The 16748-nt window shown below is 44.3% G+C and overlaps 1 protein-coding gene and 1 pseudogene across 1 annotated transcript in view; both read left to right on the top strand.

Annotated features, from left to right (window-relative positions):
* The window catches only part of msh4 (mutS homolog 4), a 249548-nt gene that overhangs the window by 75373 nt on the left and 157427 nt on the right, over positions 1-16748 (top strand). The window lies entirely within an intron of this gene.
* On the top strand, positions 4534-5194 carry LOC140206248 (Y-box-binding protein 1-like; annotated as a pseudogene).

Genomic DNA, 16748 nt, shown 5'->3' on the forward strand with positions numbered 1-16748 from the left:
ATCCCCGGCCTTGCCTGCCTTTGGCAACCGAGAAAGAGGTCGAATCGCTCGGACAGAGATGGCGCTCAGTACCCGGTGTCGGAGAGCTGATCGGAGGCTCGAAATTTTCAGATGACTCAGAGTCGGATTGTGGTCGGCATGGCAGGGAGAGTTTTTCTTCCCTCTCCCGTCTGCGTGAGATGTGGGACATTTGAGAAACTTTGAACTTTTACTGTGCTCATGGACTTCTTCATCAAGTTATGGTATTGTGCACTGTTGTAACTATATGTATAATTAATTTAAAGACTACTGTGTGTATGTCTTAATGGAATCCTGGCTCCATGACAACATACCGGACGTGGTGATACAGCTAGAGGGAATGACATTGTTTCGTGCAGACAGAGAGGCAGCTAGCTCCGGTAAGAGCTGAGGAGGAGGTCTGTGTGTTTATATAAACAAAGACTGGTGTGTGAATGCTACAGTAGCTGCTAAAAACTACTCACCACTGGCTGAATTTCTCATTGTAAAATGCCGGCCATTCTATCTGCCGAGGGAATTCACCATCATGTTTGTGGCAGCTGTTTACGTAGCTCCCAGTGCCAATGCTAAGGCTAATGCTTACGAAGCACTGGGAGGCCTACATGAAGCCATCAGTGAGCTACTGACTACACATCCTGACAGCTTTGTGGTGATTGCTGGGGACTGTAACCACACCAGCTTAAAGACTGTGTTCCCCAAATTCCGGCAATATGTGAATTTCAAAACCAGGGGAGACAACACACTGGACTTGGTCTATACCAACACACCACAGGCATACAAAGCAGCCCCCCGCCCCCATCTTGGCCACTCTGACCACATATGTGTCATGCTGACATCAGCATATAAACCACTGCTTAAACGTGTGAGAGTAGAGAAAAGAGAGATAAGGGTCTGGCCAAAAGGAGCAGCCTCAGCACTACAAGACTGTTTTGTGCACACAGACTGGGACATATTCACAACAGCAGCCTCCTATGACGACCATACCGACATTGAGGAGTATGCGGAGGCAGTAATCAGCTACACAGCCAAATGCACGGAGGATGTCACTGTGATGAAAACCTTCACTGCACGTGGTTATAAAAAGCCATGGATGACAACAGAGGTGCGGTCACTACTGAAGGCCTGTGACACAGCCTACAGATCGGAGGACAGGAGTACGCTTCGCTTAGCCAGGTCTGCGCTATCAGGAAAGCGAAAAGGGTCTATGTAGGCAAAATACATGGACACTTCTGTGACACAGGTGACACCAGACGAATGTGGCAGGGGATTAAAGCTCTGACAGACTACAAGATCAGGCAGAAATCTGATGACAGCGACACCTTCCTACCAGACAGGCTTAACAATTTCTTTGCCCGCTTCGAAGCATCAAACACTAGAGCAAGGGGGAGAGCCAGTCCCTTTTTACCATCTGACCAGCTGGCTCCAATCATTGATCCAGAGCAAACGCGGAGGACCCTTGCCAGGGTCAACCCACGAAAAGCGGGAGGTCCCGACAACATCACTGGACGTGTGCTCAAGGAATGTGCTGATGTATGAGCAGATGTCCTGACAGACATTTTCAACATCTCCCTTAGTCAAGCTATTGTCCCCAGATGCTTCAAAACCTCTACAATCATCCCTGTAGCAAAGAAATCAGTTGTAGCCTGTCTGAATGATTACCGTCCCGTTGCCCTGACCCCCATAGTGATGAAATGTTTTGAACGGCTTGTCAAGCCTCATATCACAGCCAGCCTCCCCTTATCACTGGATCCTCTACAGTTTGCTTATTGTCCAATTCGCTCAACGGAGGACACAGTATCCACCACACTGCACACAGTTCTCTCTCACTTGGACAACAAAGACACTTATGCCAGAATCCTGTACATTGATTTCAGTTCAGCGTTCAATACCATCATCCTGCAGAGGCTAGTGGAGAAACCGTCGCTGCTTGGCCTTAGCACTGCCATGTGTCGCTGGATTCTGGATTTCCTTAGCACTGCCATGTGTTGCTGGATTCTGGATTTCTTGACAGAGAGACCACAGTCAGTCCGTGTTGGCAGGAACATCTCCGACTCCATCACACTGAGCACTGGATCCCCACAAGGCTGTGTGCTTAGCCCATTGCTGTTTACACTGCTAACACATGACTGTGCAGCCAGATTCAAGGAGAACCTGATCATTAAATTTGCAGATGATACCACAGTGGTGGGGCTCATCAGCAAAAATGATGAAACTATGTACAGGGAGGAGGTCAAACACCTAGAGAGCTGGTGCAGGGATAACAACTTGATGCTTAATGTCACCAAAACCAAGGAGATGATCGTCGATTTCAGACGGTCTCAGCCTGAGCACACACCCCTCAGCATCAGCGGCTCCACAGTGGAGAGAGTGGAAAGCATCAAGTTCCTTGGGGTGCAGATCTCGGACAATCTTTCCCGGTCCAGGAACACCACTGGGATTGTGAAACAGGCCTAGCAGAGATTGCACTTTCTGAGGAAGCTTAAACAGGCATCACTCCCCACTAATATCTTAACTACATTCTACAGAGGCGTGGTTGAGAGTGTGCTGACCTTTTGCATCACAACCTGGTACTCCAGCTGCAGTGCTGTCGACAAGAAAGCCTTGCAGAGGGTGGTTAGGGGAGCAGAGAAGATTATTGGGGTCTCCCTACCTTCTGTCCAAGACCTCTTTCAGAGTCGATGCCTCCAGAAGACACGGTACATCATTAAAGACTCCTCACTCCCTCTCCATGAACTATTTGTTCTTCTGCCATCAGAACAACGTTACAGGAGCATCAAAACTAAAACCACAAGACTACTAAACAGCACACAGGCAGTCAGACTGCTAAATAGCTGCTCCACCTGACTCTGCTTCGGACACTTTTAACTTGCACTGGACACTTATAACTGATTTAACTGACATGTGGCTGTTGTATTTTACTATTTATTGTTATGTTTATTATTTAGTGTTGCGTTTGTTATGTTATGATTGCACTGCCCCTGAGAAACGCTGTCTCATTCTGTCCTGCAGAGCTGTTGTATGGTTAGAATGACAATAAAGCTTTTTGAATCTTGAATCTTTGAATCTTGAATGTGGTTTTGTCAGTTTTTCAGTCTTGGTTTGTCCTGTGTTTTTGTGATATCACACCAGAGGAACTAATGTATCATTTCTTAATGCGTGCATTACTAAATGACAATAAAAGGGGACTATGTGTCTTCATAATCTAATCTAAAAAAAAATCTAAAAAATTTGGAGCTGGTCTATCAGACGCATTGAGGAATAGGTTAATGTACGACATGTACTGTGAAACCACACAGAAGACGCTCCTGTGTGAAAAAGACCTTACATTCAAGAAAGCGCTGAACATCTCAATATCATTAGAAACAGTAACATGTGGTGCTTCAGAGATGCAACAAAAATCTCTGCAATATGCTACAAATAAAATGTCACTGCACAGAAATGAAGGAAAGAAATGTTACTGTTGTGGGAACAGGTCACATGACCCTGATGGTTGTTGATTTAAAGATAAAGAATGCCAAAACTGTGGCAAACAGGGCCACACTGGCAGAGTATGCAAAGCTAGTAAACAGCAGGAAAAGGGCAAAATACAGAGAAACAAGAGACCCCCAGAAAGGAAAATACAACAATGTATACAAAATGAAAGAAAGCAATTCTGATGAAAGTGACTCACACAAAAGTGAATTGTCTTGTCTGCCACTTCACAGCGTGGAAGAGACAGATAATCGAAGAGTAATATGAATCACTCCACAAGTGGCAGGCGTGAGACTGAAAATGGAGTTGGACACAGGCTCAGCCTTAACAGTGATCTATGTACGCGACTACAAACGACTGTTTTCGCATATACCTCTGAAATGAACTAAACTACTGCTAAAGACTTACACAGGACAGAAAGTGCGTCCCAAAGGCAAAATTAAAGTGACAGTGACCCACGGAGGTAAAACACAGCAACTGAACCTCTATGTACTGAAAAATAGAGGACCACCGTTGCTGGGACATGAATGGCTCAGGAAAATCCAATTGGATTGGCACACCATCAAGGCACTAGATGTGTCAAAGGATGGCAGCTCGGCGGGGAAGATGTCTGCAGCCCTCCTCTCACCCATTGTGAACTATTACTACGAGGGGCTAGACAGCGTCAACAATGAGGACAAATGCAGTATCCATGGCTATGACTTGGATGATGATACAGAGGATGCAAGGGATACAGATATTGCCAATAAGCAGGATGATGAAGACTGCCTGGAAGTAAAAGAGCAGATGTACCAGGAGAAATTGACATCTCTGAAAAGACAGCTACAGCAGTTACATGAAGGCACTTTGCAAGAGTATCAGAAAAGGATGAAGAAACTAGATCAATACAAGAAAGGAATGTGAAATGCAGAGCTTTTTCTGCAACTGGAGACAGAAAAAGTGGAAAGGAATTATATTAGAGGGAAGAAAGAAGCTGAGAGAGCACAGGAGCCCCCACCCTAGACCGGCCCGAGCCGCAACCACCTCACGCAGCCTGTCAACACCATGAGTGAGGCCGGGACAGAGCAGCAATCCAAACAGTAGCAGCAGCAACAGCCAGACAAACCCAAATTCCCCGGGGAGAAGAAAGTCATCGCAACAAAGTTCTTGGAACAGTAAAGTGGTTCAATGTACGAAATGGATATGGATTCATCAACAAGAATGATATAGAGGAAGATGTGTTTGTACATCAGACTGCTATAAAAAAGAATAACCCAGGGAACTACCTCTGCAGTGTTGGATATGGTGAAACTGGAGTTCGATGTAGTGGAAGGCAAAAAGCATGCAGAAGCAGCAAATGTAACTGGTCCCGGAGGAGTTCCAGTCCAAGGAAGCTGATATGCCGCAGACAGAAATCGTTATGATCGTTACAACCCTTGCTGCCAAGGTCCACCACGTAATTACCAATGGAGACAGCAACAGATGGAGAAAACCATGATTATCAAAATCAGCAACACCGCCCTCCTTACAGAAGACAGTGTTACCCACCTTACTTTGTTGTCGTTGCTGTGGTCGCCGCCCACAATATAGCGACCAGCCGCAGGGAGAAATTGCTGATGGTGGTGAAATAAATGAAAACCAGGTTGCTGGGGGATGAGGTAAACCTAACAGCGGACAAAATCAATTCCATTCAAACAGAACAGCTTTTGCACAAGGTAAATCTTGAACCAATCATTTCCTCCATTGAGAATCATACACTTAATCCTTTGCAGGGAAGCTTATTTTGCACGTACATATTTTAAATCCTCAGCCAATGTGTCTTGTTTTGCACAAAGAAGTTAGGAAACAGCATCAAAACAGAAGCGAATTCTGGCAACAAACTGTAAGGTTTCTATTGTTGTATTTTCACACTTGTGCTGAATGTGCATCTGAAGGAATTCTCCCTCTTGAGCCAGACAGTACTGCAGGTAATCCTTAATATCAGCAAAACTGTATTTTAACGGCAGTTTAAGAACAATGGAACGAACAACAGGATTGCGATCAACTGTGAAATCAAATAGTGAAAGATTTAGTGGTAAAGTACTGTTTTTTCTGTGAGTCATTGGATAGCTCCGACTTTTGAATAACTAGCAGGGACAGCAGATCACCAACCACTTCTTTTGATGGTGGCAAGTCACCTTAGAAGCAGACCATGGAAACTCCCTATGCTCAGAGGTCAACTTTCATGACTTTTATATGGAAATCTGTATTAAAACAAACAAGTTTATTGACAGACGTTACCCAGAGGGGCAGAGAAGACACCCTCCAGAGACTTGAGTTATAATTATTATAATTATTATGTTACCTTATTATAATTTGATATTATTGAGTTACTAAGTAAATAATTGGTAAACGTTTGTATGTCAAGGGGACACCTGTTGTTTAGCATAGTGCTCCCAGAGAAAAAAAGCAGTTGATACATGATTAAAGTAAAATGGGAGGAGTGTATCATATAAGCTACTGTGTAATATAGGACTACTTAATGTTGTACTAATCCATCATATTGAGCATGCGCTATTACGTACATATATAGGTATATTTATGTTCATTTCGGGTTCTGTAAGTAAAAGCCCCCGTTAACTTAGCTCCAGTCTCTAGCATTTTTATTAATGATATTGTTGTGTAAATGGCCACATACACGACACCGGCCTTCTCTCCGTAACCTTTATGCCGTGTCCAATCAAGAACCTATCAATCTCTGCCTTAAATACACCCAATGACCTGGCCTCCACAGCTGCTCCTGGCAACAAATTCCACAAATTCACCACCCTTTGGCTAAAGAAATTTCTCAGCATCTCTGTTTTGAAAGGGCGCCCCTCTATCCTGTGGCTGTGCCCTCTTGTCCTAGACTCTCCCACCATGGGAAACATCTTTTCCACATCTACATTGTCTAGACCTTTCAACATTCGAAAGGTTTCAATGAGATTCCACCCCCCCCACCACCATCCATCTGAATTTCAGCGAGTACAGGCCCAGAGCCATCAAATGTTCCTCATGTGATAACCCTTTCATTCCTGGAATCATCCTTGTGAATCTCCTCTGGACCCTCTCCAATGCCAGCACATCCTTTCTAAGATGAGTGGCCCAAAACTCTTCACGATTCTCAAGGTGAGGCCTCACCAGTGCCTGATAAAGCCTCAGCATCACATCCTTGCATTTTGTATTCTAGACCTCTTGAAATAAATGCTAGCATTGCAAGACTGATTCTACCTGAAAGTTAACCTTTAGGGTGTGCTGCACAAGGACTCTCAAGTCCCTTTGCATCTCAGAGTTTTGGATTTTCTCCCTGTTTAGAAAATAGTCTACATATTTATTTCTACTACCAAAGTGGAAGGGAAATGGTCTCATCAGCCAAAAGAGTTTGTCTGTTCTTTGAGGGTGAACATAAATTGGACTCACGCCCTCAGCTGGAGAAAAGGACTCATAGTGAGAAGGTTGCCTTCCTTAAGGAAAATGGTGTCTGATTTGGCTGTTTGTGCAGTCGTGATAATGTCTATTCAGAAAATGGATGACAGGGGAAGAAGCTGATCCTGAATCGTTGAGTGTGTGCCTTCACTCTTCTGTACCTTTTTCCTGAAGGTAGCAATGTGAACAAAGTGTGACCTGGGTGATCCTTAATGATGCACACCGCCTTTTTGAGGCATTGCTCCTAGTAGATGTCCTGGATGCTATGGAGGCTAGTGCCCGTACTGGAGCTGACTACATTTACAACTTTCTTCAGCTTAATTTGATCCCCAGCCACTTCGAATGCTGTCCAGGGTACATCTGTGCAAAAAAAAAAAATTGCAAGTGATTTTGGTTACATATCAAATCCTCAAACTCCTAATGAAATATAGCCACTCTTGTGCCTTCTTTGTAGTTGCATTGATATGTTGGGTCTGGGTAAGATCCTCAGAGATATTGACAACCAGGAACTTGAAATTGTTCAATCTTTGCACTTCTGATCCCTCTATGAGGACAAGTGTGTATTCCCTTGACATACCCTTTCTGAAGTCCACAATCATTTCTTTGTTCTTACAGTGAGTGCAAGGTCAATTAGCCACTCAGCTAGCTGATAAACCTTGCTCCTGTATGTCCCCTCATCTCTATCTGAGATTCTGTCAACAAATTTATAGATGGCATTTGAGCTGTGCCTAGCCACCCAGTCATAGGTGTAGAGAGAGAGCAGTGGGCTAAGCACACATTTCTGAGATGCGCTAGTGTTGATTGTCAGTGAGGTGGAGAAGTTACTTCTGATTGCAGATTGTGGTCTTCCGATTAGGAAGTCGATCCAGTTGCAGAGGGAGGTACAGAGGCCCAGGTTCTGGAGCTTTTTAATCAGAATTGTAGGAGCGATTGTAGAGTCATAGAAAAGTACAGCACAGAAACAGGCCCTTCGGCCAATCTAGTCCATACCGAAACCAATTAAAGTGCCTACTCCCATCGACCTGCACCATAGCCCTTCATACCCCCACCATCTGTGTACCTATTCAAACTTCACTTAAGTGTTGAAATTGAGCTTGTATTCACCACTTATGCTGACAGCTTGTTCACACTCATGATGAAGTTTCCCCTCATGTTCCCCTTAAATTTTCACCTTTCACCCTTAACCCATGCCCCCTGGTTGGAGTCCAACCCAACCTCTGTGAAAAAAAGCTGGCTTGCACTTGCCATCTATACCTCTATCAAATTTCCTCTCAATCTTCTATGTTCTAAGGAATAAAGTCCTTAAAGACTGATTGTGCTAAGTGCTAAGCTGTAGTCAATAAACAGCATTCTGACATGGGTATTGGTATTGTCTAGAGCCAGTAAGATTCTGCCCACCATTAACCTATTGTGGCAATAAGCAATTTGCAGTGGGTCTAGGTCCTTTTTAAGTAAGACAGGAGTTAATTCTAGCCATAACAAGCCTCTCAAAGCATCACTGCCATTCATGATGTTAGGTTTCACTTTGTAGGAAGTAATGGCCTGCCAGAGTTGCCATGCATCCGATAACACCTCCATCTTTGTTCAGAATTGTTCCTTAGCTCTTGAAGTAGTCCTCCTGAAGTCATACCTGGTTTTCTTGTACAGATCTGGGTTGCCAGACTTGAATGCCACAGATCTAGCTCTCAACAAACTACAAACCTCCTGGTTCATCCATAGCTTTTGATTTGGGCATGTACAGTTAGTTCTCATAGGCTCACCCACACAGGTTTTAATGAAGTCAGTGATAGCTGTGGCGTACTCATTCAGACTGAAAGATGAATCCCTAAATACAGTCCAGTACACCAATTCAAAACAGTCCTGTAAGCACTCCTGCACTGTCACTGTTCATCACTGCCGGTGCCACAGTCTTCAGTCTCTGCCTATACTCAGGGAGTAGAAATATAGCCAGGTGAGCATGGTAAGTGCTCTTGGTTGTGTAACAATGGTCCAGTGTGTTGGTTCTCTCTGGTACTACAAATGATTTGTTACTAATAATTATTTAGAGACTTTTTCAAGCTGGCCTAGTTAAAATCCCCCAAAATGATGGGGAATGCAGCAGCATGTGCTGTTTCACACCTCTTCATTACATCAGTTCATCCAGAGCCTGTTTGTCACTAGCCTGAGGTGGGATGTGCACCACTAGCAGAGTGATCACTGAAATCTCCTGCAACAGGTAAAATGGACAACATGGTAGGTCAGATACGATGATAGAATATAGTATTAATGGTAAGACTCTTGGCAGTGTGGAGGATCAGAGGGATCTTGAGGTCCCAGTCCAGAGGACACTCAAAGCTGCTATGCAGGTTGACTCTGTGGTTAAGAGGGCATACGGTGCATTGGCCTTCATCAATCGTGGGATTGTGTTTAGGAGCCGAGAGGTAATATTGCAGCTATATATAGGACCCTGGTCAGACCCCACTTTGAGTACTGTTTTCAGTTCTGGTCACCTCACTACAGGAAGGGTGTGGAAACCACAGAATGGGTGCAGAGGAGATTTACAAGGATGTTGCCTGGATTGGGGAGCATGCCTTATGAAAACAGGTTGAATGAACTCGGTCTTTTTTCCTTGGAGCGACGGAGGATGAGAGGTGACCTGATAGAGGTGTATAAGATGATGAGAGCCATTGATTGTGTGGATAGTCAGAGGCTTTTTCCCAGGGCGGAAATGGCTAGCATGAGAGGGCACAGTTTTAAGGTGCTTGGAAGAAGGTACAGAGGAGATATCAGGGGTAAGTTTTTTACACAGAGAGTGGTGAGTGCATGGAATGAGCTGCCGGCGACAGTGGTGGACGTGGATACGATAGGGTCTTTTAAGAGACTCCTGGATGGCTACATGGAGCTTAGAAAAATAGAGGGCTATGGGTAACCTTAGGTAATTTCTAAGTAAGCACATGTTCGGTACAGCTTTATGGGCCAAAGGGCCTGTATTGTGCTGTAGGTTTTCTATGTTCTATGTTTCTATTTGATCATAAAGTTTTGCAGGTCTGGTACAGAACAGCCACGTTGGTATAGCACAAGGAATTGATCATGAAACATACTCCACATCCTCTGCCTTTGAAAGACTCAACAGTATTATCTTAGCCATGTCTTGTCGACCCATCAATCTGTATCGCTGGACCCAGAATGGAAGGGGCTAACCAAGATTCCGTAAAACAAAAGCTGCAACAGCTTTTAACATCCCTGTGGTACAGCACTCTAGATCTGAGATCTTCAGTTTTATTTACCAGAAACTAGGTTTGCCAGCAAGATAGTTGGTATTGGTAGCCGGAAGTCATGCTTCCTTAGACAAACTTTCAAACCAGCACGGCATCCTCTCTGCTGCTGCCTTAAAGGTGAACCGTGTTAGTGATCAGAGTCTGTTCGAGTTCCAATTTTAAGTAGGGATAGATTTTCTAATCGCATTAAATTTATGTTACTAGCTCTACAGACCTTAGATGTAGTTATGGTTCCCAGCTCTAGCAAACTGAAACGGGAGTATTTGATGGTTTCCATTGGAGCTGCTTGCATGAATTGCCTTCTTGATGGTATCCCAAAAGTACTTACAGGGACCAGATCTTCCTGGCTCACTGATTGGAGTCATAACCACATTCAGAATAGAACAGTGGTGATCATGGCAGGTACTGAAGCAATGTTTCTTCAGGTTAAAGTACTAGCTGAAGATGCAGATCTGCTGAGATTTCTCTGGTGACCTCAGCCAAGATATGGTGGACTTTGGAATGGTAGTACATCTGTTTGGAGGTGCTTCATCACCAAGCTGTACCATGTTTGCCTTTAGGAAATGCACAGAAGACAATGAAGAACAGTTTAGCTGTGAGATGGTGGACAAGGTTTTGCATTGCTTCTGTGTTGATGACTGCCTTGTTTTAATGTACTCGGAGTAAAAAGACCGTAAGACAAAGAAGCAGAAGTCGGCCATTCGGCCCATCGAGTCTGCTCCACCGTTTTATCATGAGCTGATCCATTCTCCCATTTAGTCCCACTCCCCCGCCTTCTCACCGTAACCTTTAATGCCCTGGCTACTCAGATACCTACCAATCTCTGTCTTAAATACACCCAGTGACTTGGCCTCCACTGCCGCCCATGGCAACAAATTCCATAGATTCACCACCCTCTGACTAAAAAAATTTCTTCGCATCTCTGTTCTGAATGGGCACCCTTCAATCCTTAAGTCATGCCCTCTTGTACTAGACTCCCCCATCATGGGAAACAACTTTGCCACATCCACTCTGTCCATGCCTTTCAACATGCGAAATGTTTCAATGAGGTCTCCCCTCATTCTTCTAAGCTCTAAGGAATACAGTCCAAGAGTGTTAACCCTCTCATTCCCGGAATCATTCTAGTGAATCTTCTCTGTACCCTCTCCAATGTCAACACATCCTTTCTTAAATTTGGAAACCAAAACTGCCCACAGTACTCCAAGTCAGGTCTCACCAGCGCCTTATAGAGCCTCAACATCACATCCCTGTTCCTATACTCTATTCCTCTAGAAATGAATGCCAACATTGTGTTCGCCTTCTTCACCAGCGACTCAACCTGGAGGTTAACTGTAAGGGTATTCTGTACGAGGACTCCCAAGTCTCATTGCATCTCAGAACTTCGAATTCTCTCCCCATTTAAATAATAGTCTGCCCATTTATTTCTTCTGCCAAAGTGCATAACCATACACTTTCCAACATTGTATTTCATTTGCCGCTTCTTTGACCATTCTTCCAATCTATCCAAGTCTCTCTGCAGACTCTCCGTTTCCTCAGCACTACCGGCCCCTCCACCTGTCTTCGTATCATCAGTAAACTTAGCCATAAAGCCATCTATTCCATAATCCAAATCATTGATGTACTATGTAAAAAGAAGCGGCCCCAACACGGACCCCTGTGGAACACCACTGGTAACCGGCAGCCAACCAGAATGGGATCCCTTTATTCCCACCCTCTGTTTCCTGCCAATCAGCCAACGCTCTATCCACATGTGTAACTTTCTGGTAATTCCATGGGCTCTTATCTTGTTAAGTAGCCTCATGTATGGCACCTTGTTAAAGGCCTTCTGAAAATCCAAATATATAACATCCACTGCATCTCCCTTGTCTAGCCTACTTGTGATTTCCTCAAAAAAATGTAATATGTTTGTCAAGCAGGATTGTCCTTTAAGGAATCCATGTTGGGTTGGGTTCTGCCTATCTTGTCATATGCCTCCAGGTACTCTGTAACCTCATCCTTGACAATCGACTCCAACAACTTCCCAACCACGGATGTCAAGCTGACAGGTCTATAATTTCCTTTTTGCTTCCTTGCCCCCTCCTTAAATAGCGGAGTGACATTTGGAATCTTCCAGTCCTCTGGAACCATGCCAGAATCTACCGACTTTTGAAAGATCATCGCTATGCCTCGGCAATCTCCACAGCTACTTCCTTCAGAACACGGGAGTGCATTCCATCTGGTCCCGGAGATTTATCTACCTTTAGACTATTCAGCTTCCTGAGTACTTTCTCTGTCGTAATTGTGACTGCGCATGCTTCTCTTCCCTGCCACCCTTGAGTGTCTGGTATACTGCTGATGTCTTCCTCAGTGAAGACTGATGCAAAATACTTGTTCAGTTCCTCCGCCATCTCCTCATCTCCCATTACAATTTCACCAGTATCATTTTCTATCAGTCCTATATCTACTCTCACCTGTCTTTTACTCTTTATATACTTGAAAAAGCTTTTAGTTCCTCTTTGCTAGCTTCCTTTCATAGTTCATCTTTTCCCTCTTAATGACCTTTTTAGTTTCCTTTTGCAAGCTTTTAAAAAACTTCCCAATCCTCTGTCTTCCCACTAATCTTTGCTTCCTTGTATGCCCTCTCCTTTGCTTTAACTTTGGTTTTGACTTGTCAGCCACGGTTGCATCCTTTTTCCACTTGAAAATTTCTTCTTTTTTGGAATATACCTGTCTTGCACCTTCCTCACTTCTTGCATAAACTCCAGCTGCTGCTGCTGTGCCATCCTTCCCGCCAGTGTCCCTTTCCAGTCAACTTTGGCCAGTTCCTCTCTCATGCCACTATAATTTCCTTTACTCCAGAAATACCGACACATCAGATTTCGGCTTCTCTTTTTCAAATCTCACAGTGAACTCAATCATGATATGATCACTGTCTCCTAAGGGTTCCTTCACCTCAATCTCTCTAATCACCTCCGGTTCATTACACAATACCCAATCCAGTACAGCCAATCCCCCAGTGGGCTCAACAACAAGTTGTTCTAAAAAGCCATCTCGCAGACATTCTACAAATTCTCTCGCTTGAGATCCAGTGTCGACCTGATTTTCCCAATCCACTCGCATGTTAAAATCCCCCACAATTATCCTAACACTGCCCTTCTGACAAGCCTTTTCTATTTCCTGTTGTAATTTGTAGTCCACATCACTGCAGCTGTTTGGAGGCCTATAAATAACTGCCATCAGGATCCTTTTACCCCTGTGATTTCTTAGCTCAGCCCATAAAGATTCTGCACCTTCCCATCCTGTGTCACCTCTTTCTAATGATTTAATATCATTTCTTACCAATAAAGCCACACCTCCCCCTCTGCCTACCTTCCTATCCTTCCGATACACTGTGTATCCTTGGACATTCAGCTCCCAGAGACATGCATCCTTTAGCCACGTCTCAGTGATGGCCACAATATCATACCTGTAGCTGTACGACAAGATCATGCACCTTATTCCTTATGCTGCATGCATTTAAGTATAACACCTTAAGACCAGTATTTGGTACTTTTCGATTTGATTTCACTGCAACTTTATTGCACTGCAACTCATCCCAATGGCTACACATTTGCCCCATCACCTGCCTGTCTTTCCTGACGTTTTTACTGCTCACTATCTTAGATTTATTTCTGTTTTTCTCTTCCTCTGCTCTATCATTCCGGTTCCCATCCCCCTGCCAAATTAGTTTAAACCCTCCCTAACAGCTCTATTAAACCTTCTCGCCAGGATATTGGTCCCCTTCGGGTTCAGGTGTAACCTGACCATTTTGAACAGGTCATACTTCCCCCAGAAGAGATCCCAATGATCCAAGAATCTGAAGCCCTGCTCCCTGCACTAGTCTCTCAGCCACGCATTCATCTGCCTGATCCTACTATTCTTGCCCTTGCTAGCACGTAGCACAGGTAGCAATCCGGAGATTACTACCCTGGAGGTCCTGCGTCTCAGCTTCCTTCTTAACCCCTGGAAATCTCTCTACAGGAGCTCCTCCCTTATCCTATCTATGTCATTGGTACCAACATGTACCAAGACAACTGGCTGCTCGCCCTCTCTGTTCAGAATATTCTGGACCCAATCGAAGACATCCCGTATCCTGGCACCTGGGAGACAACACACCATGCAGGTATCTCTATCAGGCTCACAGAATCTCCTGTCTGTTCCCCTGACTATGGAATCCCCTATGACTACCGCATTCCTCTTCTCCCTCTTTCCCTCCTGCACAACGGCGCCAGGCTCAGTGCAAGAGACCCGGTCACCGTGGGCATCCCCCGTCAGGTCATACCCCTCAACAGCATCCATAACAAGATATTAGTTGCTGAGGGGGACACCCACAGGTGTGCTCTCCACTATCCGGGTATTTTCCATAGTCATAGTCATAGTCATACTTTATTGATCCTGGGGGAAATTGGTTTTCATTACAGTTCCTTCCCTGTCCTGACAGTCACCCAATTTTCGGACCCCTGTAGCCTAGGGATGACTACCTCCCTGTAGCTCCTGTCTATCACCTCTTCACTTTTCCTGATAAACAGTAGGTCATCAAGCTGCAGCTCCAGATCCCTAACATGGTCTCTGAGGAGCTGCATCTCGGTGCACCTGGTGCAGATGTGGCCATCAGGGAGGCTGGAGGTCTCCCAGGATTCCCACATCTGACACCCTGAACAAAGCACTAACCCTGCAGGCACGCTATCTAATTCTACAGGAATGAAACAGGAAAAAATAAGTCTCCTCACCCACTTACCTCGCCAAACAGACAAACTTTTTAAACCGTTAGCTCGTACCGTTAGCTATGTGAGCCCTGCTATTCCTGTCTGTCTGGGCCGATTCGCCAAGGGAAAAAAAAAGAGTTGGTGCCTCGCTCTCACCTCTTCCTGTTACTGCCGAAGCCCGTTGAAGCCAAAGCCCTACACTCTGCTACCACTCACTCTGCTGCCCGCTGTATGGGGGGTCTCCTTTTTAAAAGGAGTGTCTGTATGTCATGACCTTGTATCCATTTGTGCTAAAGGCAGCTTTCACCTCACAAAGTGGATACACAAAAGATATTGTGTCCTAGCCATGATACCTTTAGGGAAAGAAGTGAAAGACATGAAGGATTTGGATTTAGATTAGTGCTGTTCAGCGGAGAGAGAACTGGGTGTGCAATGATGTATTCAGTCTGATATGTTCAAGTTTAAGATCACGATCCAAGGTAGACTACTCATCAGAAGGGAAATCCTCTCCACAGTTAGTTTTATCTATGATCTTTTAAGAATCTGGGTTCTGGTGGTGCTATCTGCTAAGAAGATCCGACAAGATCTTTGTAGGAAAGCTTGGCTGGATTTACACTATACCAACATCTGTTGCTTATGAGTTGACAAGCTAGCTGGAAGAACTCTGCCAGTTGGAAGACTTCAAAGTTGTTAGTTGTTTGAAGCTCCTGGATTTTGTAGCTGTTACTGCTGCACAGTTACATCACTTTACAGATGCAAGCGAAGATGGCTATGGAGTACCTGTTGTACAACGTGTACGCTCGATTCACAGTGCTTTTATCATGGCTATCTGGAGAAGTCGAATATCAGAGTTGTATATGCATACTTTGACAATAAAATGTACCTTTGAACCTTTGGACTTTTGAGCTGTAGGGGCACAATGTAGAAAAAGGAGTTTTACATGCAGCTTCATAACTCCTTTTTTTGGACAGATCATACGTCTGTGCTGAAGTATATCAAAAATGAAACTTCCATGTTCTGAACCTTTGTTGCAAAGACAGCTTTAGAAATTCTTAAGGTCTCACAAGCATCTCAATGGAGGTATGTAAACACTTCAAGCAATCCAGCAGATGGGCCTCCAGAGGGCTGAAAGGTGAAAGCGTTCCTGAAGAATGAAACCTAGGTGTCAGGGCCTCAGCATCTTCAGCTTGAAAGGAAATGACTTGTGAATCCTGATTGTTCTGTAGAACTCCTGCTAGATCATCTGGAAGTCAAGAGGAGGGTTATAATGAGTGCTGTCCTGATTGAAGAGGAGGTGGACATAGTAACAAGTATAATCCAACATTTCTCACCTTAGACTGTTCCAAGGAAGACAGTGGCCTGGATTCTTAGATTTAAAAATCTGCCCTCGTTTCTTAGTTGGAAGAGGAAGCAATTGAGCATTGCTTTTGCTCAGTCTGACTTGGATGAAGAACAAGAGTAATCTTTGCAGAGGGATGTTGAGAAGGCTGAAGGTCAGATCGGTTGAGGTTGTTTCTCAGTGGAGGAATTCAGAAAGGCTAAAATGAAGATTGCTGGGTTTGGCCAAAGAAGATTTCGAGACAAACCTCTGTTTACATGTATGGCAGTGGACTACTTTGGACATTTTGAGGTGAAGAGCAGAAGGAGTACAATGAAGAGGTATAAGGTCATATTTAGTAGTCTAGCTATACAAATGGATCACATTGAAGTAACATCTTGATTAGACACATTCCTTTGCTAATGCACTTCTGCAGTTGTGATTATGATTATGAGGACACGCAGTCCCCTTTTATTGTCATTTAGTAATGCATGCATTAAGAAATTATAAAAAGTTTTTCCAGAATGATATAATGAA

Source organism: Mobula birostris, chromosome 12 (genome assembly GCF_030028105.1).
Source record: "Mobula birostris isolate sMobBir1 chromosome 12, sMobBir1.hap1, whole genome shotgun sequence".
Lineage (NCBI taxonomy): Eukaryota > Metazoa > Chordata > Chondrichthyes > Myliobatiformes > Myliobatidae > Mobula > Mobula birostris.